Source organism: Pseudopipra pipra, chromosome 3, assembly GCF_036250125.1.
Source record: "Pseudopipra pipra isolate bDixPip1 chromosome 3, bDixPip1.hap1, whole genome shotgun sequence".
Lineage (NCBI taxonomy): Eukaryota > Metazoa > Chordata > Aves > Passeriformes > Pipridae > Pseudopipra > Pseudopipra pipra.
The window spans coordinates 1,831,071-1,858,491 of record NC_087551.1 but is presented as its reverse complement, the minus strand read 5'-3'; the positions used below and the strand labels follow the sequence as shown (position 1 = coordinate 1,858,491).

Sequence of the window (27,421 nt, the reverse complement as noted above, 5' to 3'; positions counted from 1 at the left end):
TCATTTTTGTCCCTTGACGAGATCTCCGGCGACAAAAAAACCCCAAGTAAATTTTTGCATTTTCAGCCTCACAAAAACCAAGGGTTCTCCAGCAATGAGGCAAGGGAAAAAATCAATACTTGCCATGTACCATGTAACCAATAGAATAAGGGCAATGATTTATGTATGGATGGATGCAGCCGGAATCAGCTGGGGCCTCAAACACAGGGAGGCAGAGAGGAGACACAGGCAGAGGGGTGGGGGGGAGCTGGACTGCAGTGATTATTCCTCCACCATGGGCAGATTTTTTCCTCCGCAGCAATAATCCCCCTCCCTGGCACTGCAGGACGTGGAGGAAGGAGTAGCAAAGGTGTGGAATATGTGCTGGACCAGCTTTTCTCTTGCTGCCTCAGAATAATGATGCTCTGGTGGCTCTTGAGGGCCGGTCACACAGGAAGAACGAGCCATGGGCTGCAGTCCTTCGGGCTTCCAGCTACCTCCACCCTAAGCCAGACCAGCCCCGTGGGGCCACGAGAAATAGTTTAAAGAGGGTCAAATTATCAACAGGATAAAAATGTACCATCACTGCTTCATGACGAGAAAAAGCAGGAAGGGCTCACTGAAGAGAACTACTTATACCCCAGGAGTTTCTGCTGAGAATAGAGTTGTGTAAATTGGATTACCAGGGATACAGCACTATAAGGTATTTAATGACTGTGCTAACTTTTAGGATATCTAATGCTGCTGTTGATTTAAAAACAAACCCACCCTGATAAAGATTTCCTTGTCTGTTTGTGTGATGGAGGCTACCAATAAACACTTATCTCAAACTATATTCTATGCTTTATTGCTGTGCTGCTAATAAATATCTAGGAGATGACTTTAGAGTGACAGTAATTTGCTGCAGAAATGTCAAAGTATTTTATTAAAAATCCCTCCTCTGTGGTGTGTGCCAACTGCTAAAATAACCCGTAAACATTTCTGCAGTGCCTCAGATATTGAGGCTGGATTTACATTTTCAGAATCAGATGTTCCTCCAGTACTTTCAATATCACAGTTTGCCTTGAAGTAATCTTGTTATAATTAATGTTCTTGCCACAATTACCACTGATGGCTGAAGGAATTCTCTTTTCTTGCTATATGACATTTATCCAACACTGAAGCCTCGGCACTGTCATTATTTGTCTTGAGAAGCAGAATATTTTAGATAATGCCACAGAACAATAGGAGGCCACTAGTTAAATACAGCAGTTGTGCACTGTTAGAGCAATTAAAGCTGTAAGAATTGTGGGATGTTTGAAAGCCTTGAATTTTCTAGATGTCTGGGAATCTATCAGATCCAATAAAGCAGAAATCATTCCCTTTCTGCCTCCCCACAACAAACGTGTGACAAAATGCTCGTGAGATTAATCAGGAGCCCCCAAACTACAATTGTGTGTTTGATGGGGAAAATATCAATGAACATATGAACAAAATCTAAGCACAAACAGGTTTTTGTTTTCTAAAGGATGTGATTGCATGTCACCAGACTTGGCACTTGAATTAAACCAATTCTGTTTTGCTTTGATATTCCCCAGCTCCCCCTTCCCTGTAAGTTATCCCGTGTTCAGCACAACAGCACATACACCTGTATGGGCACAGCAAAATAAAGGAATGCAGGGAAATAATCCCCTGCAAACAGAGTGTTTCCTTTCCCACTCACTCAGCTGACAATGGCAGGCAACAACATATTTCAGACACTGGAAGTATGAAACACCTTCTAAAGCTGAATAAACACACACGGCTCACTCTTAATTCAGTTAGAAAATTCTTCTGGTGGCAAACACTCAACTACTAATGGTTCCTACATCCCTCAGTCCTCTGTCTTGATTAATCCCACAAATGAAAATGTTGATAAATTAAGACATTTCTGAGGCCTTAGAATTATGTTGGGCTAAAATAGATGAAGGCTGTGTACCAAACAAAGCCTGGCAGAACACGATCCCTGGGCGAAGGCACCTGAACATCAACTTCTGATGTGGAAATAAAATTACCCCCTAACATCAACTTCTACTGCAGGAATAAAATGCTGTGCATAATTCAAGGGGATTTTTCCAACTCCCAAGTCCTGGAAGAGAGCAGTTTATCCAAAGGCTTACCTCAGAGCAATGATTGTAATTCTCCTTCTGCTTTCTCTCTCCCTTCAATAAACAGAACAAAAACTCCACGGATGAGGACGGACTTCCCTGACTTTTGTTCTGAACACCATGGACCTTCACCCTTTGGAAATGGAAAGGGAATCCCAGGAAAACTTGGCACCAGCCCACGGGAAAAAGCAAAGCAGCCAAGGAAAGAGGTCCTGGCTCTGCACAGCACCACGGCCAGGTGAGCCACACACTATTCTTTGGAGCCAGGGAACGGGAATTCGGGGGGGAAATTAAGGAGGGCAGTTTGCCTCCTCCTGCCCTTCTGCAGTCCTGAGAACTTGAAACACGAATTATGCAGTCACAGAAACCTGGGCAAAGCCTTTGGAAGTGTTTGAGTAGGTGAGCAGAGCTCATTTTAAAGCCTCACAGGCCGGTGCACTGTCAGTGCTGCAGCCCTGCACAGGAACAGGGCTCTCTGGGCTCAGAGGCTCCCCGTGGCAAACTAACTCCAAACACTGATTAGCAGTGCCACAATTAGGGAAAGAGGACTGAAACGACCGTGTTTGCAACACAGAACATTGTTCTAATGCTTCACGTGCACCAACAAATGTTTGTTTCTGTTCTTTTTGCAAATCCCCGTTTGCAAATGCACTGGGGAGTGTTCTGGTGAAAGCTCACAGCTCCATTGATAGAAGCTGACACATAAAAATACTGGAGGGGGAAAAAAAAATCTTATCTACCATTTTAAAAGATTTTAATCTGATGTTTAGTGCAGCTCATTTCCTTCACATGCTTTCAGCTTTTCTTAGGAGAAACACACAGTCAGCTGGCTCCCACTAACACTAATGTGAGCTTATCAGTAATACTAATCAAAGTATTCCTGTTAACATCTTCTTAGCATTTTAAATGCTTGTTCTCTGGAACAAGGCCGAAAAAAGGAAGCTGGTGTATGACTTTGTTTTAAGAAATGGGTTATTTTTAATTCACTTTCAATACCAGGAAATGTTCACGTACAACTGTGTGTTAACATGTCTTCAGGTGAACATGCTGAAGTGCCTCAGTCCTCTAAAAGCAGCAGGGGGATTTAAAGTTGTTCAGGGACACACCTAGAGAGACACACTGAAAACTTTCTGAGGTGAGGGAAAGTAATTTGTGCCAGGAACAAGGAACTGTCTCAGAGTGTGCTGGGTTGAAATGCTTTACTGTGCTCTAAGAACTGGGATACTGGGGATCAGCAACAGCCACATTTTTGATGTGTCCCCAAATTCTGCCTCTGTGTGGCCAAGGAAGCAGCAGTATTTGTTAGAAACTGCTGAAGTCCTCGTGCCAAGGTGCAGCACTGTCAGCTCCAACCAAAGCAGCTCCCAGGGGAATGACCAGCCCGGGATCCTGCCCAACACCAACCGGAGCAGAGCAGGGAATTCAACAGAGATCCGAAGGGAAAATGCCCCTGGTTATTGGCACATAACCCCCAGACCCTGGTGGAGCAGTGCCCTCCTGCCCAGCTGCAGAGCTGGCAGTTCCCATTTGCAGGTTCTGGAAGTGCATTTATTCCCTGCTCCCATTTCCCACCCTCAAGGGCACAACATCCCCCGGGTTCCTTTATCTCCTGCAAACCACCCCAGCCCTGTCACCGCTCCTGAATCTTTAAAGAGGAGCCTCTCCCTGCCTCTTTTATTCCACCTGAAATTTTCTGACCCCAGATCTCCAGATAGAGCAACTCCCATGGATTAACCAGTTCTCTAGCAGTCACCTAATAAAACACTATTAATTGTAATAGATTTTTGTTTCTTCTCCCGACGATATTTCCATGGCAACATTTTCCAGCCCTATTGTGGAGGGTGTTCCTCATTCCCAGAGCAGGTTAACCACAGGGCAGGGAGGGCAGGCTGTTGGTCAGCCTTTATTTTCTCTGGTCCTTCAGCAAAGGTTAGTTGAGGTCAGCAGGAGCCAAAGGGTAATTACTTTTCCCCACCAGGGTTAAAGTCACACAGATTGTCACTGAGACAACTGTGGGGGCGACCTTCAGCTTTTTATGTTCCATCTCCTTTTCTTTCATGTTAATAAGGGAGCAGGCAGGGGATGGGCCCTGGCAGCTCCACACTATGAGTTCTGCTCCTCAATACTGGTGCCATTTTTAACAAAGGTTGCACAGTGATTAAGTGTGAAAGTCACCAATGGCCAAACAGGGCCTACTCTGGGATCTCTTAATTAATTGAAACAGTATTCCAACTCCAATTTTTAGGAAAGCCAACAGCCCCATGTTCTGTTTCATTTGTCTCCAGCCCATCACTAATGTCATTTTCTTCGCTCAAAAGAATGATTTGGGATTGCAGGTTTAACCAGGGAAGATTTTACTGCCCAGTGTCTCAGGCCTGGCTCCTTCTTTAGGCTTCCCATGGAATAGCCAGAGCGTCAGGAGCGAGACACTCCCCTCAAGCTCAAGCATTGACAAAATAAAATAAATAACTAAATAAAGGATCAGGTCCTGCTCATTAAAATCTCCATTACAAATCAGGGAAGTGCAGCTCAACCCTCTGATTGATGGGTTACTCCCTGAGCTCAGCAGAAGTTATAAATAATCCCCGTGCTGATAGATGACAAACGGCAGGTTTGGTGATCAATCAGTTCAAATGGGGCTAAATGGAACAATAATGCAGCATTTCTGCTGGGCTGGATTGCACTGTATGTAAATTATTGAGCACTTGCTGTCCCATCATCACATCAAACACGTGGTAGATAAACAGGTGAGCAGCAACCAGGATTATCAGTGTCTTTCCCTTTCCCACATGCAGCAACTGCCGCCTCCAACGTTCAAATATCACTTCCCAAAGAGAAATCCTGCTAACCAGCACTACAGACTACACATCAAGGTCAGGAGAAATGTGTTACAGGGACTGTGCTCCAGATACAGGAACCCCAGAGCTAAAATTCCATATATAACTTCCATCTGTAAGAGGTAAAGAGAATCAAACATGCTCTGCTATGAAAAGCTGTGTTTTCATCACAGAATCCCAGAGTGGTTTGGGCTGGAAGGGACCTTAAAGATCATCTCATTCCACCATCCCAGGTTGCTCCAAGCCCTGTCTGACCTGGCCTTGGACACTTGCAGGGATGGGGTATCCAAAGCTTTCCTGGGTAGCCTGTGCCAGGGCCTCCCCACCCTCACTGTAAAGAGGTTTTCAGTTCAGAACCACTGAAATGCTTCTCCTTCTCCTGTCCCTCCTATTCCCATCAGTCACCAGCCTCCCTGCACTCTGGAAAGGAGCAGCAGGTCTTTTTTCCTGTGAGGAAATCAGGAATTTTCAACTGTTTGTGATCCATATTTTCTGAACTTCACAAACTTTCTCTCTCCCTCAAGTTACCCCAAGTGTTCCTAATTCCTTTCCTTCCCAAGCCCCCAACAGTTGGTGCAGAGGCACAGGAGCCACGAGCACTTCCCCACAAATGTCTGGAGCAGCACAAGCTCCACCTGTTTGGGGAAAATGGGGCTTTCAGGAGAACATGTAAAGAAGACTAAGAAAGCCAGGGAAGTCCCAGGCAAGCTGAGACAGCTGTCCTGGATTAACCTGCTTCCTTAGGACTGGGAAACAACGACAAGGGCCACAAAGTGCTGAGATGGGCAGGCCAGGCAGCCAAGGAACATTTCTGCACTGGTTTTTCATCACTAATTTAGAATCTGTTCAGTCCAATTTCATCCAGATCCTGTTCTTAGAGCCAAATGCAGGCTTTTGGAGTCGGTATTGAATCATTAAGAGCCACAGTGAGGATACACCTACAAGCATTTTTGTAGATTTAAAATACAGAATTGGCCAAACCCTCTAATAAAATATAAATTTCAGCTCCTTTTTCCTTCAGTAAATCTGTGGCAGGTTCCACCAACACTAATGATTTGTAAATGGTCATTTGGACACACTTTGCACCTGCAAACACTGAGACTGGCACAGACTTGGAGAAGACTTCACAAGCATTTGGCTGCTTTGCAATCTTCCTCTTGGGTTCCTTTGGTTGTTTTATAACGAGCAGAGGCTGAAAAAAAGACTCTGAAAACATTGAAAATGTGCTCTCATCTCTGCCCTGGTCATTCTGTGTTTGTGCCCACGTAGCTCCAAAATCACACAAGTTTTAGGTGAAGAGAACAACTGGAAACCTGAAATATTGAAGCTGTTTCCTGAGGGTTTCTCCATTTCCCCCACTTTTCTTATCATCTCCCTTTCCCATTGCTTCCCTCAGGTGGGTTTTCTCTGTCACAAATTCTCTACTGAACTACTGTTAATAGGAATAATGCCCTTGTTTTGAAGAGTGTAGAACAGGCTTTCTGGAAACTAAAAAAAAAATAAAAAGCTTGAAGCTGCTTCTCCAAACTGGGACCCAAAATATCAACCAGCCATGCACAGGTAGAAGCCTCAAGTGAACTGCTCTGACTTTTTATTAGAACCAGTAGAACCAGCTGAGCTGTCTCCCAGATCACTTTCCACTTCTCCTAAAGAATTAAATATATTGTCTATAACAAATACTGCTGTGTTAGTCACATGGAAATAACTATATTCCAGCTGTAGTGTAGAGCTGGTGCTTTAACTCCGGGCCTTTAAAAAGCACCACTAATGGTGCTCAAAGCAAAAGACACATTTTATAACAGAATATGATCAGGAAAAGGTGACAAGTTCCCATGATCTCAGAAATACACCATCTTCCCTAATAATTTCCCATTTATAGTAAGTGTTTACTAACTGTGCACACAGCGAGTATTTCCCAGTAAATATTTATAACCTGCCTCAGGAAGGAGTTCTTCAATCCCTGACTATCACAAGCTTGGGCCTGACTGAAAGGATCCTTGATCCTGCACTTCCTCAGGACTGGCTTTGGCTATTCCTGGCACTGTTTGGGCAGAGCATGGATCACAGAGGTCTGGGAAGCCCCTGCCACACAGGGAGTCACAGGATACACCACTGCCCCCTCATTCCCACCTCATTCCTTGTAGGTGCCACAAACAGGATGAGACCTGTAATGGCACAGCCTGGACAACTCTCTCTTCCACCAGGCAGGGGAGGCAGACAAGTCCTTCCTTCCACACCATGACCCTCCACATCTTGATTTTCTGTCAGCTTTTAAAGCCCAGCCAATTAGCAGATTCACTGGTCCTCAGATTCCCAACTTTCACAGTCTCTAATTAGTGTCTGTAGCAGCCTATTCCCTGAATGAGTTGTGATATTCCACTGGTATGTTAAATGAGAGCCCCCATCAGAGTTAGTTACCCCACAGTGAATCCCTTCAGTTCTCAGGGCGGCCACTAAACTGGAAAATGTTCAAATGAAGGAAGGTGGAAGGGAAAAAAACTCAACAGGTTGAACATTAACTCCAATATTCCTTTCCAAAATTATGCCTCAGATTAGGAGCCTTAGTTGGGAAGCTGTGTTCCTTCCAGATAGGGCTGAAGGTCTGCACAGGAGATAGGCCCAGCCTGGCCCAGCCCAGGGCAGGCCTGGGAGGACAGTTCCCCTCTGCTCCTCCTGCACTGCAGCAGCTGCACGGCCTGTCCAGCAGAGCACTCCGAGAGGTAAGAGCTGACTGAACATTAGCCCTACATCTAGAGAAGTTCTGTCCAGGGGGAGATTGGAGTATGAGGGGTAGGATGGTGGAGGAGTGGGGGAGGCTTTTCTGGACCCACCAGGTCCAGGGCTGTTCAACCCCCCAAAAGCTGCTCTGATGTCCAGCAGACCATCTCTGGGGCTGCTCAATAAGCAGTGTTGGAAAACCAACAGCAGCCTTGAGTATCTGGTTTGGGGAAAAAAATGAAAGGTTTTGCCTACTCTTTGAGCTCAGCCTGGAGAGCAGAGATAATGAAAGCACTCATACCAACAGCTTGTGCAGGGTGATGTTCTTTAGCAACACTAATTTCAGCACCAAATCATAGCTGTTGTTTGCCCCCAGCTCCCCCCAGTGCAGCAGGAACGCTGAGCTTCATTTCACATTTCCAATGTTAAGACCAAGGAACAAAGTTTGATTCTCCTCATACCCTTTAGTGCATTATAAAAACTTCTTTCCATCTCGTGCAGAGTTGCATCATCTGATGCAGGCACAGCACCACTACTGCTGATAGCAGGAATTTCAGGGTGCAACAGCAGAAAGCAGAATGCCTTTACTGCCCACTGCCCAACCTGGAAAAATGGGGTTTTACAGACACAAAATTCTCTGTATAATCAGTCACAGGCCCATACTGATGATCCCAAAGACACTAAAATAAGTATTATATTAGAGTTTCTTCTTGCTGCTGTTGTTGGTAGAATATTCTGCTGCAATCAGGCATTTTAGGCAAGACTTGCCCTGACACCCACCAGCAATCATTTGGTCAGAAAATTATTTTAGGAAAGCAAATGAGCAGGGTGCAAAAGCTCAGTTTTTCCTCAAGCAAACTGAATTTCAGGAAAGCACAAAAAGACTTTGAAACTTTTCACCTGTCACTTCTTATTCATTACTAATATATATATATATATATAGAACTATAGTTGCTCTCCTTGCCCGCCAAAATGGAGGACTCAGAAAATAAGTTATGACCTTCATTAAGATCCCAAAAAGTTTTTATCCCTGAAGGAACATTCCACAGAGCTGGAAAGAAACCTTCCTTTTTTAGTGTCCATCAGATTTCCCTCAGGTTTTACAGGCCAGATTTCCAAAGCAACATTCCCTACGTGCAGGACCAAAGGATTATGTGGAATGTTTTGTAACCAAAGCTTCCCCTGCTCCTTTGGGTTTTTTGTTGCCAGGCTGTGCCCTGGCAGCAGACAAAGAGTTAATGTCAAACCCCATCTTCTGATACCCCGATTGCCTTTCCCCACCCATTGTTTTCAAACTTCTTTTCAATGGTCACAAATTTTCTGCCTCAATAAACTCGAAACAGAAAAGAGAACTGGAGCAAACAGAAAAAAACCCCAGCTAAATAAACCCAAACTTTGGCAATATATTGGCAATATAGAGACATGGTAATAAACCCACAAATTTCTGGTATTTATTGTGAAAGTGGTGTAATATAAATATGTAAGTTTTGCTCCTTGAAGCAAAATTATGTAAAGGTAGCAACATTCTGAACAATATTCTAAGCCTGGCAAATTTAGCTTTCGGTGATTTGATACTCAGAGTGGAGCAGAAATTAGTCCAACTCTTTGGGAAGTATTTAAAACTGTTTAAAAAGAAATTTTACCGTTATTTTTTAAATTAATTCTTTTTTAAAAAATGCTACACTCATGTCCCAGCTTTTTAGCTGAAATTTGGACAACTCCTACTCTAAGTGGTATTTGTGGCTAATACACAAGAGCTGCTCATTTCCACTTTCTGCTTTGCTCCCTCTCATATTCCTATTTTCCTGTAAAAACCAGGAGCAGTGCATTTCAGCCCTGCTCACCTATTGATTCAGTTACACTTGGATTGATCTCAAATTGTTTCGAGCAACTGTTGTGCGCCCAAACAGCCCGCGAAGCACAGGAACCAGATCAATAGATTTCAAGTGAAATAATTGTTTTCCTTTGTGAGCCCCCATTACTCCCTGAATGCAGAACTGCTGGACTGACCTCCAGGAAAGCAGCAGATGTGAATAAGCCGAGCACCGCGGGCCTTATCGCTCAAAGGGAGGCCTTGGAAGTGCCGGGGAAGTGCAGGGAGCATGCTCGGAGCGGTGGGAAAGGCACAGCTGGAAAAGCAGCAGCCCCGCGTTTGACTCTGATAACCGGGAACGGGGGAAAGAACAGACTTTGGGAGTTAGTCACTCCTGAACACACCCCCCAGTATCTCACTAGTGAAGGAAATAATCCCCTTCACGGATGGTTTTATTTACACAGGATTTGTATCAGCGAGGTTTTTGCCCAGTTTTGTTTATTTTCACCCAGTTCTCCCAGTGAATTCATTTTTCCCAGTTCCATCCTCAGTAATGTTAAGGCTTTGTGAGTGATTTCCATCCTCAGGCACATGACCCAGTGCAGCAGCCCAGGCAATCGGGGGGAGCACATGAATTCTGCTGGCAGGATGCGGATTTATACCAGATTTAATGGGGTGCCCAAAACGGGAGTTTGATTTCTTTTAGTTCTACTGAAAATAAAGGAAACCCTCCCATTGATAAGCTTTTGTAAGGAGGTCTGGGCTGGCTCCCTGCTCACGTGAGACCCGATGTGAGCTTTACTCTTTTACGAGCACAATTAACTGCAAACACCTCGTCATAAACACTCCGAAAGGTCAAAGGCATTGCAACAATTTTGCTAAAGAGATAAATGGTCAAATAAAACATCGAATTGTTAATTCCCAGGTGACAAAAAGCTGCGGGAGTCAGATCAATAAGGAGACACACAGAAGGAGCTGTGGGATAAAGGGCGGGTCAACCTTGGAGCGTTAATAACTCGCTCCTGTTATTAAGGACAATTTCAGGCTCTTGGAAGGGGATTTAACTATTTAACTATTCAAGTTCGTGGCCCTTTCCAGAGCAAATCACAAGGTTAAAAAAGTTATATGCAAATAAAATTATCTCGGCGTTATTTAATTAAGAGCATTTACAAGTAAAAGAGAGGCTTTCCCCAAAGAGGACTGAGCAGCTCATGGAAGAGAAAGCACAAAATGTGGTTAAATCCTAGCACAAGTCAGTAACTCCTGATCTGCAGTGAAAAACCTCTGCCAGGATCCACGGGAAGGAACTGAGGAACTCTAAGTATTCCAAAGCATTATTGCAGGGGTGTAAAGTACAGACAGCAGTGCCTATAAACGATGCTGCTGGACACTTGGAAATGAACATTTAAAAGGTCAGGGATTTTCCTTCTGCCAGATTGGATGCTGGCAATTTGCATAAGGCTGAAAGCCAAGTATCGGTGTAAATTCCCGCAGTCATATGCAAATGGAACCACCCCACACCTCCGACAGCAATTCTCTGTCATCCAGCATGAAAAATGGCGAGGAAGAGCCTAATCCCACAATAAAGCACAGAACCGAGGGATAAACATCTATTAAACATCTATTCCCTGTGCTTTACAAATGCCAGGGAAACACATTTCCCTCCGACAGCAAATTACGAAGTTCTGTGAACTACTCGTTAAATAATTTCTACAAATGAAGACAAACTCTCCTTTTCTAGTGCACTTCAGAAACGTGCATGTTTGTGCAGAAATCGGGTCAGCTTTGAGGTGCAATTTTAGCTCTAAAAAGAGGAAGTGTATTTTTCCAGAAAATATATTTTCCCTTTGTATTTTCTGAAGCCATCACCTGATACCCACAGCACGAGGCCTCAGGGCTCACTCACTTAATGGCAGTTCTGCCCCCAAAATTAATGGCTCTGGGATCAGGATGGACTTGAGGTTTCCTGCAGTATTGAAAATTTAAAGAGAAGCCTAAGAGACCTCCACAATTCTAATATAACAGTAATAAATAATAACCACTAAACGGGTCTATGTCAAAACAATCATTTGAGCCAATAAGTTTCAGGAGCAAAAGGGTGTAAAAGTTTCCTCATGCAACAAAGGAGAGAATAAACTGGTATTAAACCCACATATATTTGCCCATTTTTAGTCAGTTCGATAATGTTAGACACAATAGTATTTGTATCACCTGAGATACAACAGGAAATAAAAATATAATTTTTCCCAACACAAGCCACTGCAGCCCGATGGAACATAAAAGTAAATGCCACTTCCTTAACACCCATAAAATACCAGATATCCCAGGGACTGCTACACCAGTTTAAACACTTCAGACTGCTCCCAAAAATTCTTACAAATGGAATAATGTGAATATTCACACAGCCCAGGAGCTTAACTAGGAAAGCTGTGCTGCCTCACACGTGGAGCCTGAAACGCTGCAGGGTAACTAATTCTCGAGCAGTTTTATTAATTCCACCCAAAGAATGTGATTTGCCCTCATAACTGTGGTGTTTTCAAGAGGAGAGAGACAGCTGCTGTGAGAGTGCCCCTGTGATGCCCTGCCAGCCTTCCCCGGGCCATTAAGAGGCTCCTGTGCCTCTCCCGGGCCCCGGTGGCAGCACATCCAGACAGCCCAGCCCAGCAGGGGCGGGCACAGAACAGGTGCTCGGCTTAGTGAGGCTCCAGAGCCTGTGGAGAGGGAAAACCTGGGCCTGTGCTCCCCCCTCGGAAAGAGGGATGGACCTGGGAGGGGTCCTTCCCTCTGCCAACAGCCCGGCCAGGGATCCTGCCCCAGGCTGGGCTCGCTCCCAGCCCAGCACTAGAGAGGCTCCTTCTGGCAGAGACGTGTCCCAGAGCACTGCTGGGGGGACACCCAGCCCACACGGCACTGAATCCAAGAGCTCCTGGCAAAAAGAACCACGGGAATGCAGAGGTTGTTCAGGGAGTGACTGAAGAGCAGAAGAGGCCACAGAACCACCCTGTAACACGGGGGGAAACACACCCTGCACGCTGCAGAAATACAGGTTAATGGGGAGAGAGCAATTAAACCATGAGCTGTGCTGGCCATCCTTGGTGTGTCTGCCCCTGCTCTCCCCTCCTGGGGCCCTGCCTGCTCAGCCCGAAGCTTCCCCCCAGCGGTGTCCCTCGGCACCAGGGACAGGGGGGCTCAGCTCTGCTTTGTCCTTGCCTGTTACCACAACAAATGGATGCAGGGAGGATGACAACAGAATCCATAAAAACATGTGCTTCACACACAGCCACACCAGCCTCCTGACACTGGGCAAGTCACAACATCACCTTTTGTTCAAACCATAATCCAAATCCAAAGACAATGACAGCTACAGGTACAGCTGCCCCCAGAGAAGCCCTTAGAGTCATTTCTTTATTTAAACTCCTTCTGGCACACACCACAGCAGGCTTTTGTGACTACCTGCTTGTGCCCAAAAGGTACATTTTAATGTCTCTTATCACTAGAAAAGTGAACACCAAGTTCTGAACCAAAATGATCCTCTCCCCACCTATGTCACCAGCCCAAGAGCTGGACAGTGTATTAAGCAAAATTGCCTGAGCATAAAGTTGCAAGGAGACCAGAATCAGTCATTGAAATCACACTGCTGACCTTTTATAATGGCAAGATAGAATAACAGAGACTTTTTCAATCTATACTCACAGTCAGCCACAGATCTCTTCTGCTAAATAAACACAAATTGAAATAATGTGATGCAAGTCCATGGAGACAGAACAACATGACACAGTAAAAGGAGACCTATGAGTGCTGCTTAAGATAATTAAGAGTTCCTGCTTTCTAAAATTCAGACCCTGAAGCAGTTTTCTACTCCTTTCTCCTCAGCATTAGTGCTGCCTGTGGTTCTTGGGGAGTCTGTGCAGGTAGGGGGGGATGCTGGCTGCACCTTGCAGAGCCACACAGGCTCTGCAGGCACATCTTCCCACCCAGCCCTGGAAAACCAGACTCTGCTTTTGTCCTGTTCTCATTTGCACGTGTCTGTAATGACCCACAAACCCTCTGTTGTGGGGAGTTGTCAGTAACATGTTAAGGGCAAACCCTCATTTGTGTCTCTGAGGGCAGCAAACTTTGGCAAAGTTCAGGATGGGTGCCACTTCAGGGCTGAATATAAACTAATGAGACATAAAAATGTCCCCTTGCTAATTCTTTCCCAATGCAGCAGGGGGGCATTTCTTCTCTGCCAGCTCCTCTTATTAAATGTCCATCAATGGGAAATTTGGAATATCCTTTCAGAGTGTTTGTTTAGGAAAAACCTCTGAAGGGGTGCATCACTTCAACACTCTTGCTAACACCACGGTTCATATAACTTTGTTTTTCAAAGTCACCTGCTCGGTTTGGGGTTTCAGATTTTCTCCCCACTTCCCAAGGCATGTTTTTTTTAACATGTACTTGTTTTTAAAATCTTTAGGAACACAGAATAATTTGTCCTCCTGCCCAGCGCCTCCTGAGTTTTTTTGCAAACAGCAGGATTTCTTTAATGCTTCTGATTGAATTTCCCCACTTTCCCATTTAAGTGCAGAAAAGCAACTTCTATTCCTCGCCCCTCTCAGCAGATTGTAGTAAAAGAGGAGAGAGGGGGGGAAAAAAAACCCCACTAAAGCTCTGACAGATGGTACCCAGCGTTTGACTCACGCTGGGCTCAGCAGGACCTATAGTTTAGAAGGTTAGGACTGTCAAAAAGACTCTGCTTATCAAGTGAATAACAAAGTGTGGACTGCCAGGCTGTTTCCTATAGAAAACTTGTCTTTTCCTTGTAATTCCCCTCTATCTCTGCGGTGCTTCCGAAAGTTTGGAGGAGCAGATGCCTCCCTATTTAAAGCGGAGCAGCCGGCGGCACAGTAGGCCTGACCCAAGGAAGTTGTGCCCCCGTGCCCGTGTCAGCGCCGCTTCGGGGACCTCGGGGGGGACCTGAGAGCAAGGACAGAACTCCCTTCCTCTCCATTTCGCCTTCTTTTGCAGCCAGGGAGGAATGAACGTGCTCTCAGAGCACCGAGGAAGCGCTGGTGGGGAAGTGTGAGCAAAGGCAGAGGGTCTGGGCATGAAGCAGCGTTCACCAGGCTCTGCTCTTTAAGTCATTTCCAGGCTCGTGTCAGTCAGCACAGAAGTGTCCAAAGTGGCTACAAATGTCAGTGAGCAGGGTGAAAACAGTCCTGAAGTCTGGAGAAATACAGCCCAAAGGTGAACATCCTGCAGCCATGTTTTCTGGTAAGTCTGAACTTTTAAATTCGGGGTGGGGGAGCTTGGTAAATGGACTGTTACTGCTGCTATTAATCATTGCTACAGCCCTGTAAATACTCCTAATGCTTTCTTTCCCCAAAATACTGTCAGTTCATTTGTTAAACAAGAGCATTGGTTTAGTCATAAAGTAAATTGGTACCAACAGTTAGCAGCTGCTCTTCAACAGTCAGAATTAATGAGATAGTAATTATACAGCAAAATACAATCTTTTTATTGTCAGCACTCGAGCCTCTGTCATTGCCTCGTTTGCTTTTTAGTCAGAACTATGAAAAATGAAATGACTTAACTGAGTTCTGAAGTTTACAGAATATAATTAATTCAATGTGGGTTCATTTCTGTGTCTGGAGTCGAAGTTGCTTTGTAAAAGACTTAAAACTGGTTTGGTATAAAGAGGGAAGGGGAGGAATCGGTCCTGGTTTGCAGCGAAGCAGTGGTGTGACTGCACACAGATGATTAGTTTGGGTTACTCTGCTGCCAGAAAACCTCCAGCAGAACAAGCAAGTGGTCAAAAAATTCCTCACTATAATTATTTATTAATTGATATCACACTGATCTTAAGGTAAAGCCACAAGCAGTGTGATGCTCCTGATGAACACAGCTCAGGGCGTGCAGGAGGCAGGCTGTGCTTCAGGGTGGTTTTACCTGGCTTGTGTATTAAAAACTGGCTTTGAGTGAGGCAATGAACAATGGGGATAGTTCTTTCACTCCTCATCCAAATTCTGGCCTGAAATGTGGCTGATTTATTGAAGTGCTAGTTTACTTAAGGCTGTTCCCCTTCACAGAAGGGAGGGGGGGACTGGGCTGAGCGTACAACCTGTTGCTTTTCTCCCCACCTTCTCTTTCCTCAGACCAATTTCCATTCCCCAACTCAAACAGTAACAGACCAGGCAGAGGGCATGGCAGGAAAGCTGTCTGCCCAAAAATGCAGATAGATTTAGCTGTCACCCTGCCAGCCACGAGCTCAGGTGCTGAAGGCATCAAGCACTGCAGTCCTGGCACACGTGTGAGGGATGAGCAGCATCCTCACCCAGCACCACAGGGCACAGGGAGGGATCCTGGCAGGAGGGGTCACTCCCACCCCCGTGCTGGGCACACACAGAGAGGGCTTTGCCAGGCAGGGCTCGGGGCAGGGACACACTGCCCAGCCTGTGGTCACTCACCAGGCTGACCTCGGAGTTGAATCCCTCGGATGCATCCCTGGGTTAGTGAGGAGGGATCCCGCTGCCATGAGATGCCCCCAGAGAACACTGAGCAGCCCACAGTGTCTGCAGCAAGGCTGGGATGTGGGGCTGAGGGAGGATGAGGGGCTGAGGGAGGATGTGGGGCTGAGGGAGGATGTGGGGCTGAGGGAGGATGTGGGGCTGAGGGAGGATGTGGGGCTGAGGGAGGATGAGGGGCTGAGGGAGGATAAGCAGAGGCACTTTCATGGGCAGACACAGGAGGGAACCTGCATTAAGTCTCCACATAAAACAAGAGCTCACAACCAAGTCATGCTGGTGACTGATCTATACAGGAATGCCCAGATTTCTCTGAAAAACTCCATTACCAACTGGAAAATCAGGGTTTTAATAGAGAACCACAAACACTGTAAGCCTTATAAAATGCACAGGCGTATCCACAGTTGCATCACAGCAACGATGTGACTTATTTGCCGCCTTCTGATCCAGTCACTAACTCTTCACTGCTCTGGGTCTGTTGCGAATCTTTGGGAAAAGCTCAGCTGTGAGCAGCAGAAACGTTGTCCTCCCTCTCTCCACATGTGCCTGGGACAGGGCCCAGCCCCAGGGGTATCTAAGCTACAGATGAGGTATGTGCTCAGGAACAAAGGGAGCAGATGGGGCGGCCCAGGAACACCTACCACGGCCCTACCTTCCAGAAAACTCCAGCTGCAAAGTGTGCCATTCAGTGAATTCCACGAAGGAAGGCCCTCAATACTTGCATTGCTCTCCAGATACCAGAAAAATAAATTCATTATTAACCATGATCCTGAGGGCTTGAACCTGCCACTGGGTTGAGAGGTAATGTCATTAAAATCAGGACAGTTCCTTGTCCAGGCTTGGGGAGCTTTGTTTCATGCCCAGTTTAGAGCACCCTGTAAAATCAGGTTACACAGTCAGTACCTTCCTCAAAACAAGACTTCCTGCTGCCAACACCACAGAATAGCTTCACAATGTCTCAGGAAAAGGAGAGAGTCAGATGTGACCACGACTCACTTTTCAGGGAGATGAAGCCTTTGATTCCAAGCTTCCCAGCACGTCATTCAGGCATTATTTTTATTTATATTTTTATTTATGCCTCAGTCCAAGTAAACACACAAACAGCTTCTATAAATTTTATCAAGCAGACAGGAGAGGGAGCTCTCCCTTCATCCCACTCCATTAGGGATGGATTTCACTGAACTTATTAAAATCTAACCCCATTTTTATTCTGTGTCATATGTTACTTGTCACTCTTTTGTCCTGGGACTGTCTCCTCTTAACAAATGACTCTGTAACACGAAACATTCCTGTGGAACCACCTAACAATTTTTTTTTTTAATAAATGCAATACATGCATTTTGCAAGCCACTCTTGATTTTGGTCTGGCAGAAAAACAAGGATGTAATTCCTACTGACGAAATTCTGCTTCTCTCCTTATGGATGCACACACAAATGCACGTGTGTCTGCACTGTAAAGATACTTTATGTTTTCCAACTTAAAATACCAAGCCAGTTATTTTTTCATTGTCACCATCCTTTCCATATTCACTGATAATTTTGTATTAACCCTGAGATCTATCAGCCTAAGAAATCTGGTAGATCCAAGTGCACTTCTAAGATAAAAATATCAAACGACCCACAGCTCAAATAAACCCAGGACAAAAGAAAGTCACAGTAATTTAATGTCTGCATGTCCTCCCTGGGTTTATTGGGAATCTTATTGGAATATGGTCTTAATCCACGATCTGAAAACAACACTTTGCCAGCAGAAATGCTTGTATCAGCATCTGGATATAATGCTAAAAATCAAACTGGGAGCCACGTCTGTCCCCCAGCAAAGGCTGTATAATGAGATTTACTTAATCCATTTGAACGAAAAAAAAAATGTTTTTGTCCCCCAATTTGTTGCGACATCTGAAAGTTCACGAGGTTGTGACCCCTCTTTAGGAAAGCATCTCCTACCACCTGCAAATACCCCGGGAAAGCTGCTGCAAACAATAAAACACGTGCTAGTTAAGCGTTTCCAGGGCAACAGCTCTGCTCCGGCACTGGGAGGTTTCAGCCCCACGGTGGCTTTGTCTCAAGAAGACACGGCCCAGCTGTTCCCGACTGCCCATTGTTGGAGAGCACTGGGAAACAACAGCCAGTTGGATCTGCCTCCTTGCCAGAGTGAAGCAGCACCACCACCAGCCTTTTGCAGCATCACCTGGCGTGGAAGAACAGCCAAGACACCCAACCCAACCCTCAGCGACTCCTCATTAAACGTGCACAAATCCATCAGTGCCCGCGCTTTCAGGATGACGATTTCCCCAGCGCAACACCCTCGAGCCACGGGCTGGCAAATCCTGATGGGATTCATTGACTGCAACACCACAAAGTCCCAGAGCCCGAGGATGGAGTTATCCTTTGTGCTCAGGGCTGAATCAGCACCCAAAGCCCACTTTTTGTTTCTCCCACCCAAGGGGTGCAGCAGCAGATTGGTGTCCTGGCTCATGGCAGGGCTTTGCAGAGAGGCACAACAGCTGATTTTCCTGTCTGCAAACAGCAGCGAAGCTTTCAGTCCAAGTTTTCCTTCCCCTTCAGAATGGAACTTGGCTGCCTGCACTCATTAGCCTGTGGACCAGAGTGGATGGTTTCACAGGGGGTCCTGCAGGCTTGGCCTGGTTCTTTCCAACAGGGAGAGCCCCACCCTCGATCCCAGGCAGCCAGGGCAGAGCCCTCAGGAACAGCAGCAGGACAGAGGTTTCACTCTGCTCTCCACGAGAGTTTTCCCCTCGTACATTACCCATTTGCTCAGGCCAGGATTATCACTGGGTACACTAACAGCTGCACTGAGATGCTGCTGTGGGAAAGGCCCACGGAGAAGGTCCCAGCTGAGCTGTTCCATGAGCTGACTCTTCTTTCTCCCTGATTCCCCCGGTGCTGAGGGGTGTGGTGAGGGGAGCTCCGGGTGGCCCTTTCCCCTCTCCTCGTGCTCCACCAGCATTACCACTCATTCTGGTCCCTTTTTGTTCTCCAGAAAGAACCTTTTCACCCTGTCCTGATAATCTGCTTAGCAAGGACACAAGCTGTTTCCCGTTTGTTTATACTGTACAAGCACTCACTGTGAGTCACAGCTCAGGGAGGCTTTTTTTCTCTTTTTTTTTTGCATGGATTTTTCAAGAATTTGGTACAAAACATCCTTTCACTCCCAAAAGACAAAGGGAAATAAATAGTGGTCTTTAGTCTCCTTCTAAAGCACAGTAAAGATTTTTCACAGCAAAAGACACCAAAGATCCATTCCTCATCCTTTAAATTCTTTGGATCGCTTGGTGTTGGCTGAAACAAGTCTCTTAAAATGAAAGCTCCACACCAGAACTGAGTAAATTAATCTGAGGCTTTTATAGCCTCCTTTGCTGCTCACAAAAAGAGTATTAAAGTAGGTGAAAGTAGGGTGGTTTTTTACTCTTTTTGTGTCTGGTGCTTACTGTTTGGAATCAGCATAAGGTTACAAACTATACAGTCCATAATGAGTCTCCTCTTCTTCATTTGTGTTTCTTTCACTTTTTTAAAAAAGAGTACAAGTCTGTTCATAATCTGGGCCTCAAAGAATGCCCAATTTAAATGTAAAAATGCACAACAAGACACAACAAGTGGGGGAGTCATAAAGGAGGTGAGAGGAGGTTAATCCCAAAGAACCTCCACGGGGCTGCAGCCACCAAAGGGGTGCTGATGGCAAATGGAGGAGACTCTGGCTTTCTCTGCTTTCTTTCCCAACACCCACAGTTAGACAAAAAAACAGTACAGAGAGAAGGGTTTGTAGAAAATAAACCACTGCCATTTGATTACAGACAGAAAGGGGGAAATTACAGTTTCTGTAGCAGAGATCAAATCAAAGTAGTAGAGTCAGGGGCAAGAAGTACCTGTTCACAGAAACTTAAAGGAAAGTCCCAGTGCCAGGTGATTCTGAGGCATCCAAAACACAACCTCTGGAAGCCAGGGTTCCACACAGCCTGGGAATGCAGAGTGTCAGAACCAAACAGTTTTAATTATTATCAATATAATTTGCTAATCTTCCTGTAAACTTCTGAGGAGTTACAATTCATCTTTAAACAACAGAACCCTCTTCAGCACCATACTGAAAACTGAATTTAAAGTATTACCTGGACTAACAGAAAGGAAATCTTTCTCTCTCTCCTTCCACCTGGATCCAAGCCACAGACTGGGAAATCTCTGCAGGCAAGTGTGATGTCTTTATAGCAATCTCACAATTACCTGTAGAGATTCCACAATCTGGCATCTCCGTGCACAGTAATTAGAAACAAACAGTTCTGCAGCCTCTGCACCTCTGCTGAGCTGAGCTGAATTCAATCCAAACTGCCTAAGCAGCATGGAGCTGACTGCAAGCTTTTTACTTAATTTTTGAGTCAAAAACTGAAAACCAAAGCACAAACACTTCATAGATTAACCCACTGGACACTGGAAAACTGTTGTTTACATCTGTATACTGAAGGACAAAGTTATCATAGGTTATATTTCAACTATGAGGGCTTACTGTTCCTTTAATAGGCTACACCTAACGGAGCCTGAGTCACAACTGGGGGATTAGTTCACACTAATGAAAGGGGGAGTTCAGCTTCTTTAAGAAGATGATGCTTTGAAGAGCTGTTTGGCTGATGAACATGCTGAAATCAAGCTTTGGGCACAGCAGAAGCAAGAATAAGTCACTTAGAAAGAAGAGAATACCCAGCAATGAAGGCCTTCGCAAAAGGCAAAAAGTAACTTTTTATGTTTCTCACTTCAGATGTTCCTAGAGCTATCTGCTTTTGGGGAAGATTTGGGAATCTGTTGTATGACATTCCACAGATTCAGGATGGGACAGATATTTATTAGAGCTCAGACTCCAAAAGACAGACCTCTGGAAAATTGCCCAGCCCTGAACAAAACTGAGGTGAAAAGCTGGGCAGAGGGACAGTCTGGTGTGACAGGGGGGCAGTGGTGATGCTGAGCTCTCTGTGCAAGAGCCCAGAGGTGAGCAGGGTTACAGGGCTGCAATCCTGGTGAACTTGCAAGTTAAAGAGCTCAATCTCCCCAGTTAATGCTCTGCTGGAGGACTCTCAGGCAACACTTGTCACTTGGAAGACCCCTCTCATCCACTTTCTCCCTGCTGAGAAGTGAGAGATCCCCCTGGGACCCACAGTTGTCCCTTGGGCAACACCTCACCCTGAGTGGGGAAGGCAGAGAGCCTCTGGTGCTGCTGCTGTGCCAGCAGCTCCAGGGGAGGGGGCAGTGCAGGGGACAGGGCTGTGATTCCAAGGGCAGGCACGGACAGCAAACACTGCTCGGGTTGAACAGCAGCCAAGGGCACGACACCGAGCGAGGCTCAGGCTCTCGTTGCAACACCCCACAGAGCCCAGCTGTGCCCCACCCCTGACTGAGCAGGATCAGGCATTGCCACACTTCTGTCATTATTTCCTCATTTTGCATCTCCTCTGCTCTCCCTATTTACAAGAAACACATCCTCAGCCTGCACAACAGCCGTGCTGTGCTCCCAGCTTCCCACTTCCCAGCACTGCTCTTGCAGTGGAGTTGCCACCTTTGCTGGAGATTGGAATGTACATAAACACTGAAATAAGGGCTTTCACCTATTTAATTTAATCTATTCTTCTCCAGCGAGTGTTAATTGACAAATGATGAGGGCAAGCATGTGCAATGCCATGATTATGGGTGATAATTGTGTGTGGGTACGACTGACGTGTCAGCATCTGCAAATAAAACCTGTGGGGACATCCCACAAGAACTCCCAGCCATGGCAAAGCCCCACTCATTTCAGGATCAGGAGGGTTTCAACACAAGCCTTGTATATTAGATCTGGGACTGGAAGCAGAATTGCAGTTGGAACCAAGGCCTTCTCCCCAATCAAACCCTTATAAATTATCCTTACTGTTACTGAGCCAAGTTGTTCTTGCCTACTGTGCCTTCACTGCTGCAATAAGCCATAAAATGTGCTGTGCAATAAAAACATCAGTTACCTTGTGTGATTTTGAGAAAATATATCTGACTATTCCACTGGAATGTTTTAAATCCCTCTTCAGCTATTCAGGCAGCCCAGACCCTGCAGAGACATCAGTAGGGTGCCACACATTTCCCAAAGTGCTGTTGATGAGTAAGATGGAACCTGCCCCTCCACTCAGATTCATAAAGAAATGCCCCAAAATAAAAGCTATGCTGGCAAATCCAGCCCTGAGAAAGAAAGCAAAGCTTCATTCCAAGAACTGACTCCAAGCAATGCTACAATCACTCCAGGCTAATCTCAGATTTTAATCCCTTGATTATTTTATATGATTTTTTTTTTTGGTTACTGTTCTGACTTTTTTAAAAAGTCCCAATTTTTCCTTTTAGCAACATGCAGAACTGGAGCACCACCTGCTATTTATCCAGCTCTGAATGTAAGCAAAACCTTCACTGTGTCTGAACTTCTCATTAAACATTTGCACCACAAATAACAATACAAAAAAGCCCCAACATCGAGGCTTCCTTGTTTCATTTCTGAGCTGGAAGTTCTAAATTCTCTTTGAATCAGTCTTAAACTGGGATGAAAAGAAAAAAGAAAAAGAACATCACGAGATCATCAAGGCTGAGGAGCTGAAGAGTCAAGCAATGAAAAGTTCAAGTGCCAGAACTGAGCTGCCCAGCTGCAATTCCTCTGTCCCCCCTGTGCCTTTGCAGTGTGAGACGGATTTCAAATTACAGGATTACATGTGCTAGAGCAAGATTAACCTTCCTTCACCATGAGGTTATTATGCACCACAGGAAAGGGAAAGGACAGTCCAAACCTTTCAGGAACTGGGAGCATCTTCTCACTCACGGAGAAGCTACGAGGCTGAAAATGGATGTTTATCCTTGGAAAGACATTTAACCTGTGCAGGATCTTCTGGATGTAACATTAATCTATATCCACTTATACCATGTCATAGGAAGGCTTGCCTCAATCCCTGTCTAGAAAAGGTCTCCTCCTACTCCTTTGGAGTCTTTGCTTCCACAGAAGTTCTACAAACACACATTTACAGAACTGACTCACGTGCTTTTAACTCTTTTGTCACCAGTGGAAAACAACTGAAGTGCTACAAAAGAAACACGAAGAAATCTGAGTTCCCAGCAGTGCTGCCATCCAAGAACCAGCAGAGGAGCTGTGCCCCCTGGTCCTTGTGCCTTCTGCTTCGGCCACAGGTTCTCCTCCCCCTGCCCAGCTGAGAAAGTCTGGCCACGTCTGTGTTCTGTTCGGGACTTTCTGTATCACCTGATGCCTTCTTTTGTCCAGCAAATCCCGAGGAACTGGCTGAGCAAACACAAAGAGCCCCCCTGCCAAGGCTCTGCTTTGTTCCAGCGGAAGGCTGGTGTTCCTGAGGATTTTCCTGGGAGTGGTTCCCCTGCCCGAACGCTCCAAGGCCGCACAGGATTTCTCCCAGGGGAAAACCAACAGCTTCCCAGCAGTGGTGCCACAGGCTGTGTCCTGGGGGCCTCCCAGCCTTCGTGGCCCAGGGAAGGAAAGCCTGGCCTTGCACAGACACCTGAGCCAAGCACACAGGCCGCTGTTTGCAGCAGGGCTGGCAGGGCAGACATTGCCCTGGGATTGCTGCAGGCTCACAGCCAGAGGCTCCCTGCAGGGAAAGAGCAGTTGGCTCTCCTGGCACTGAAACATCAGGGAAGGATCTTGCTCATGTCCAGCCCTAGGAATGGAGCTGATGCTTTACTTCATCCCTCACAAACCTTCCTTACAGTTTTTTCTCACAACAAGCTCTCAATGCCTACTTTTCTTCTTCTGATTTCATCTAATGTCTCCAGTACTTCCAACTTTGACTCTTTTCTCGTTTGCAGCTCTGGCACTTTACCCCTAAACCCCTGAGAGCTCCTGGCAGAGCTCCCTCATGCCCACCCAGAGCAGCAGGGTTTGGTCAGAGTTCCAGGAGCAGCACAGGAGGTAAGTGTGAGGAGCTGAAGAAACTTGCCCATCATTTTTAGCTGTTTCACACAAGTGCTTTCTGTTCAGAAGTCAGAGAGCTCCCTTGGACGTGTATTTTATTGTATTCTCTGTTATACAAGAGAAGCCAAAGAAGCAGAACCAGAAGAAACAAGTCTGTTTTATCAGTTTACACCCAGACTGGAGCTTGCCAAAAATCACCAAATAAACCAGGTTTATTCAGCAAGTTGCTTAATAACCCTTCTCTCAGAGAAGATGCACAGAGACCCTAAATGTTTTAATGACAGATATTCCCAGCACCAGGTGTTGTCTGTGGAGTTCTGCCATTGTTTCCTCTGTAGGACATGCAGGGAAGAAATGCAGCTGACAAGAACCCACTTGCAGGCCCGACCTGGACGGCTGTGAATTGGCTTAATCTCAGCTGGCAACTGTGAGCACTCCAGAGCCCCTCACGGTTGGAGCTGGGATTGTGCTAAACACAGCACAGTCTTTGCTCTGAGGGAGGAGCAGACCAGAACCAAGAGGCACAAAATCCAAACAGCACCACCCCCAAGATGGACTTGATGGCTCACTGAGGCTGAGCTCCAGGCCTTGCCCTGGCACCTCCTGCCTTTCCCAGCTTCCCTGCTGCACTGCACAACCAGCTCTTCCTTTCCTGCATTAACAATTCTTTGGACATCACATCTCATTTCCACCCCCCTGAAAATGTGACTTGTCAAATGTCCTCTGGAGCCACTGGTCTGGCACCAAGTACAGGGCTGACCATGGTTTTCTGTGTTTAATCCTCTGCACCTGCTTTTTTTTTTTTTTTTAAGATAAAGTTCTGGGCCCGGGCTTTTCACTTCCTCCCTGGCTTGTCACAAGTTCAAAGGCTGATGTTCCATCAGAACCACCATTTACACCGAATTTTCCATTACTCAAAACAATTGCAATCGTTTTTTTCCTCATTTATGACCTTGGTAATGTCCCAACTCAAAGCAGGATTCTTGTAACTTTTGTGAAGTTCCCATGCTGAAGAGGAACAACCCAAAGATGCAGAAATCAAGGCAAGATTAACATTAGGTGCCTTTAGTCATCCTACAAATAGGTAGCAGAAAAAAATATCATATATAGCCAGTGCATAAAAAATAGCTATATTTCTTACACCACAGTTTTGTGGCTGAAAGCTGCAGATGGCCAACCCTTGGAGATACATCCCTAAGTTTTATTCCAATGTGAGATTCCAGGGAGCATCTGTAGCCTGCCAGAAGGTATTCCTGTCACACCAGGGACCAAAGGAAGCTCACAAGAGATGGCTCACTCTGATGGACAGAAGCTGGTGCTCGGCAAGACCAGGCATGACCTGAGTTCTTTGTAGTCCTGCAAAATTTTGGAAGGAAACTCTGAGATAAAAGTGCCCTGCCTGAGTTACCAGTTATAGATAATAATATGTATATAATATTATAATAACATATTTGGAAGTATTAGAAAAAAATAAGAAAACATTTGCTGGCTAAACACAGGTTTTAGTCAAGTGTGGGAATCCTGTTCAGTCAGGCCTAACTTTCAGCCTGGAAACTCAGGAGACTGATTTTAATTTGAAAAGAAATTAAATGCACCTCAGAACTGATCTGTGGGGTGACTGAGCACGAGACCCACTCTCAGCTGCTGATGTGGTATGTGCAGTTTGCTCTCAGTACCTCAAGATCTACAGCAAATGGGCAGCAGTGCTGCCTAGAGTCATTCTTAACATGAGTTATTCTTAGATAAAAGCTATAAATTTCCTTTTTTCCCCCTTCCTAGTACACTGACCTTGTTGAGCCCCAACATCTGAAGTTCCAAATTAAAACCCAGTGAGGTGAGCAAAGCCCTGCAGAGTTTTTGATGTCGCAGATACTGCATCAGGAACTGATTGGATAATACACAGTCACCATCAGTTCCTAATGCATTGCCTTCAGCATCTAAACAAGCATCCAGGGCCTTCCAACAGGAATAGCTGCAACACTGGGAGGATGGTGACCTGTCATCCCACCAAAACCTTGGCAGCTCTCTCACTGGGAGAATTCCCTTGGGAGGGAAATCTGAAGGTACGAGGGCTGCGCTCCCTCCCAGGTCAGGGTGGTGCAATCAGAACGGGATTGGGAGGAAAAAATGGGAGGAAAAGAGGACTGTTCTTGCCTCAGGTGGTCACCTCAAGGTATTTCTGCTCATACAAGGCTTACAAGACATCCCTCAAATATAAAGACAGTGATAGTGGCAATAGTCACTTGTATTTGATCTTATTTCAAAGTATTAAAGTTACTCACAATCTGCTTTGCATTATTATATATATGCACAAAACATACCTACATGGATTTATGTGTATGCTTTTATGAGACCAAATGAAAAGCAGAGAGAGAGGAACCCTTTCTTTGCTGAAGGAGCAGGAGCCTTTCCATTCATCCCATAATTTTCCAGCTCAGAGCAAAGCATCTGGACCCTCCAGTACATGCATGGATACACTGGAGGCCTCATGTCTTCATTCTGAGCACCTCAGCCCACGTGAATTTGTGATCCTGAAGCTGAAACAGCGAGAGGCACAGCAGGACATCAGCTCTGCCAGTGAACTCACTGCTATCAAATGCTCCAGAAGACAACCTGGCCGACCTCTGCACTCACAGACAGGGCACCCCCAGTCCTCTGAGGGGGAAGGGGTGTCCAACAACTTCGTCATCATGGAACACAGGCAACTGATAGGGTTTGATTCCTTATTCTCATTCAGACAATAAGTTCAAACAACTCCAAATGCAACCTCCTGGCTGTCTCCTCATGAGCTTCACCCATTTCTTCTACACAGAGATGAGTCTGGCCACAGAGTTTGAATATGAAAGCTCATCTCCATCCCACAAATTGCCAGCATGTTTTTAGCCCAAGGCTAAAGCAAACACCTGTGTTCAGATGCTCAGTCCCTGCATTCAGGGATGAGAAGGGCTGGCCCAGCCCCACAGAACCCCCATCCCCTGGCAGACACATTGGCACGGCCCCAAAAGCATCCAAAGGCACCGCTGAGCGTGCAGAGACACGGAGCACCTTCCCAAGGCTCCAAACAGGGCTTTCACATTTCTCTCTCCCCCCTCCATTGTCTACCTTTTTAAAAACAGTTGTATTAAAAGGGAAACACACCAAACATTTTTATTTATTACTTTACTTGCTCTGACCTCTTCTACTGCCAAAAATGTACCCAGCACCTCGTGCCTGAGGGAATGGCTTAGTTCCACAGGCCAAGCACACACAAAATGTGAGGAATAACTGCTGCAGAGAGGAGGTAGAAATGAAAGGATGAAATAACTAATAGTCATGAAGGAGAGGGAGAGGGAATTGTAAAAAGTTATTACTCCTTTTATGTTTCATTTTAATTTACTAGACTTCAAGGTGACAGTTTCAGCTGACTGCAGCTCTGAAGTGCTCTGAACCCCAGTGGGTGTTGGGCTGTTGGACATACCCAGTTACCTGTGCAGTGCAAGGTGCCATTCTCTGGGCTCCAC

The 27,421-nt window shown here is 45.8% G+C and overlaps 1 long non-coding RNA gene across 1 annotated transcript; it reads left to right on the top strand.

Annotated features, from left to right (window-relative positions):
* The first annotated feature begins 242 nt into the window (after positions 1 to 242).
* Positions 243 to 27,063, top strand: LOC135412342 (uncharacterized). The gene is made up of 5 exons (XR_010429600.1): positions 243 to 682; positions 2,173 to 2,343; positions 14,481 to 14,726; positions 22,340 to 23,918; positions 26,355 to 27,063. It is a non-coding gene; the product is annotated as an uncharacterized LOC135412342 (long non-coding RNA).
* Positions 27,064 to 27,421: the final 358 nt, after the last annotated feature.